Genomic DNA, 4,237 nt, shown 5'->3' with positions numbered 1-4,237 from the left:
CTAACCAAAACACTTAAACATAAAACAAAAGCAATATTGTAACATATTGAATAAAGACTTTGTTGTCCGCATCAGAAAAATCTTAAAAAAACCTTGTGTACCTTTATTTTCTATCAGTCACTTTATTAAATTCTTATAAATTTTTAGTTTTTAATTGACTAGGATTTCTAGAAGTGTAATCATATATGAAAAGCTAAATAATTTTATCTCTTCTTTTCAAATATTTATGCCACTCTTTCTACTTTACTGCCTCATTCCTTCAGCTGTAAGCTCTACAAAGGCAAGATATTTTTTCATTGCTCTATAGACTGTTGTACCTAAAACAGTTCATGGCAAACACTCAGTAAACACGTGCCAAATGAATAAACAAATCAGATAAAATCTTCAAAATAATGTTAAATGTTTATGCTAATAGTGGACCTCCCTGTCTAGTTCTTAATTTGAATAATTTAGCAGTTAATAAGTTTGTTGTTAGTTTTTGGCAAATGGACACTGTTATACTTAGATTTCTACTTCTATACCTATTTTGCATAGAGTTTTATTAGGAATGGTTGTTGATTTTCACACACTGCTTCTTTGGGGGTATCTATTGATACAATTTTATGGGTTTGCTCCCTTATGTTATTGATATAGTAAATTATGTTGATAAAATTAGTAAAAAGTATTAAAGTCCATGGTCTGTATAAGGAAAAAGATAAAATCTTAAGGATCAGGAAATGACTATGGAAAGGTAAACCATATTTCTAGAAGGAAAAATTCAATATAGAAATATCAATCCTTGGTGGCTGCGTGGGTCGCCATGGGGATGGGGCTGTTCCCGGGTAGGCTGTGATGGGTTGACAGGTGCGTGACAGTGGGAGCTGCTCTCGGCACAAGCACGTACAGCAAAGGCAAGAGTAACAGCAGTGCCGTCCTGTCTGACAGCCAGGCCCGGGAGAAGTTAGCACTCTACGTATATGAGTATCTGCTCCATGTAGGAGCTCAGAAATCAGCCCATTTTTATCAGAGATAAGATGGGAAAAGAACATCACTTTGGGGTAGCCATCAGGATTCTTACATTCTTGGTGGTGTGTACTTTGGGATCTCTACTGTGCAGCTCCAGAAACACGGGAAACATGTGGACATTCAAGTAAAGCAAAAGCCCTTCCATGATTACAGTGCTGCAGCTCCCAGTGCTAGGAAACATTCCCCCAGGAGAGAGCATGCCAGTAGGCCCTGTACCACCAGGGTTCTTTCAGCCTTTTATGTCACCTCAGTACCCTAGATGTCCATGGCCCCCATTGAGGATACTTAACCAGGCACTTGGAGGTGTCCCAGGAAGTCAGCCATTAGTTCCCAGTGGAATGGATCCAACTCGACAACAAGGTCATCCAAATATGGGTAGGCCAATCCAGAGAATGACTCTTCCAAAAGGAATGCTTTGGGTGGCCTCAGAATGCCTGGAATGAACATGGGCCCAGATGGTGGTAGACCTTGGGCAAACCCAACAAATGCCAATTTAATACCATACTCCTCAGCATCTCCTGGGAATTATGTAGGTCCTCCTCGAGGTGGAGGGCCACCAGGAACACCCATCATGCCTAGTTCAGCAGATTCAACCAACTCTGGAGACAATATGTATACTTTAATGAATGCAATACCTCCAGGGCGTAACAGGCCTAATTTTCCAATGGGCTCTGGGTCAGATGGTCCTGTGGGTGGATGAGGAGGAATGGAGTCACATCACATGAATGGCTCTTTAGGCTCAGGAGACATGCACAGTATCTCCAAGAATTCTCCAAATAATATGAGCCTGAGTAATCAGCCGGGCACTCAAAGGGATGATGGCGAAATGGGTGGAAATTCCTTAAATCCTTTTCAGGGTGAGAGTTACTCCCCTAGCATGACAATGAGTATGTGACCCATTACCAAGTCTCCTCACAGAACCCACAGCGAGTCAGCCCTTCACAGAACTACTATGGAAGAAAATTATTCATCACAGTGTACAGTTAAAAGCATCTCAGTCACTCCAAACCAACCTTTTTATTTCCTGCTCTTTCCCCTATTTTGTGAAGAAAGTGGGTCCAAACATGATTCAAATAATTGTACGGAGCAGCACATTAGAAGTGCCCTCAACTGAACTTCAAATAATTATCTGTGTATGCATATGTGTGGGAAAGAGAATGTATTATATGGGTGGCGCAGGAGAGCCAAGAGGAGCCACTCCACGTTCAAGGTCAGGAGGGCTGGCGGTGAGGAGATACCCCTCCTCCAAGGTAATGAGCAGTGGCTGTGCTTTGCTGGAGCAGCTGTGAAGAGATACCCCACGTCTAAGGTAAGAGAAACCCAAGTAAGATGGTAGGTGTTGCGAGAGGGCATAAGAGGGCAGACACACTAAAACCAGAATCACAGAAAACTAGTCAATCTAATCACATTAGGACCACAGCCTTGTCTAACTCAGTGAAACTAGGCCATGCCCTGCGGGGCCACCCAAGACGGGCGGGTCATGGTGGAGAGGTCTGACAGAATGTGGTCCACTGGAGAAAGGAATGGCAAACCACTTCAGTATTCTTGCCTTGAGAACCCCATGAACAGTATGAAAAGGCAAAATGATAGGACACTGAAAGAGGGACTCCCCAGGTTGGTAGGTGCCCAATATGCTACTGGAGATCAGTGGAGAAATAACTCCTGAAAGAATGAAGGGATGAAGCCAAAGCAAAAACAATACCCAGCTGTGGATGTGACTGGTGATAGAAGCAAGGTCCGATGGTGTAAAGAGCAATATTGCATAGGAACCTGGAATGTCAGGTCCATGAATCAAGGCAAATTGGAAGTGGTCAAACAGGAGACGGCAAGAGTGAACATCAACGTTCTAGGAATCAGTGAACTAAAATGGACTGGAATGGGTGAATTTAACTCCAATGACCATTATACCTACTACTGTGGGCAAGAATCCCTTAGAAGAAATGGAGTAGCCATCATGGTCAACAAAAGAGTCCGAAATGCAGTACTTGGATGCAATCTCAAAAATGACAGAATGATCTCTGTTTGTCTCCAAGGCAAACCATTCAATATCACAGTAATCCAAGTCTATGCCCCAACCAGTAATGCTGAAGAAGCTGAAGTTGAATGGTTCTATGAAGACCTACAAGACCTTTTAGAACTCAGTTCAGTTCAGTTCATTTCAGTCACTCAGTCGTGTCTGACTCTTTGCGACCCCATGAATCACAGCACACCAGGCCTCCCTGTCCATCACCAACTCCCGGAGTTCACCCAGACTCATGTCCATCGAGTCGGTGATGCCATCCAGCCATCTCATCCTCGGTCGTCCCTTTCTCCTCCTGCCCCCAATCCCTCCCAGCATCAGAGTCTTTTCCAGTGAGTCAGCTCTTCTCATGAGGTGGCCAAAGTACTGGAGTTTCAGCTTTAGCATCATTCCTTCCAAAGAAATCCCAGGGTTGACTGGTTGGATCTCCTTGCAGTCCAAGGGACTCTCAAGAGTCTTCTCCAACACCACAGTTCAAAAGCATCAATTCTTCAGCGCTCAGCCTTCTTCACAGTCCAATTCTCACATCCATACATGACCACAGGAAAAACCATAGCCTTGACTAGATGGACCTTAGTCAGCAATGTAATGTCTCTGCTTTTGAATATGCTATCTAGGTTGGTCATAACTTTTCTTCAAAGGAGTAAGCGTCTTTTAATTTCGTGGCTGCAGTCACCATCTGCAGTGATTTTGGAGCCCCCAAAAATAAAGTCTGACACTGTTTCCACTGTTTCCCCGTCTATTTCCCATGAAGTGATGGGACCGGATGCCAGGATCTTTGTTTTCTGAATGTTGAGCTTTAAGCCAAATCTTCCGCTCTTTTAGAACTAACACCCAAAAAAGATGTCCTTTTCATTATAGGGGACTGGAATGCAAAAGTAGGAAGTCAAGAAACACCTGGAGTAACAGGCAATCTGACCTTGGAATATGGAATAAGCAGGGCAAAGGCTGATAGAGTTTTCCCAAGAGAACGCACCGGTCATAGCAAACACCCTCTTCCAACAACACAAGAGAAGACTCTACACATGGACATCACCAGATGGTCAACACTGAAATCAGATTGATTATATTCTATGCAGCCAAAGATGGAAAAGCTCAATACAGTCAGCAAAAACAAGACAGGGAGCTGACTGTGGCTCAGATCATGAACTTCTTATTGCCAAATTCAGACTTAAATTGAAGAAAGTAGGGAAAACACTAGACCATTCAGGT

General features: G+C 43.3%; 1 pseudogene; it reads left to right on the top strand.

Annotated features, from left to right (window-relative positions):
* Positions 1-857: 857 nt before the first annotated feature.
* On the top strand, positions 858-1,989 carry LOC120859364 (annotated as a pseudogene).
* Positions 1,990-4,237: the final 2,248 nt, after the last annotated feature.

Source organism: Oryx dammah, unplaced genomic scaffold (genome assembly GCF_014754425.2).
Source record: "Oryx dammah isolate SB20612 unplaced genomic scaffold, SCBI_Odam_1.1 HiC_scaffold_712, whole genome shotgun sequence".
Classification (NCBI taxonomy): Eukaryota; Metazoa; Chordata; class Mammalia; order Artiodactyla; family Bovidae; genus Oryx; species Oryx dammah.
Note: the sequence above shows the minus strand (reverse complement) of the source record. Positions and strands in the feature narration are given on the sequence as shown.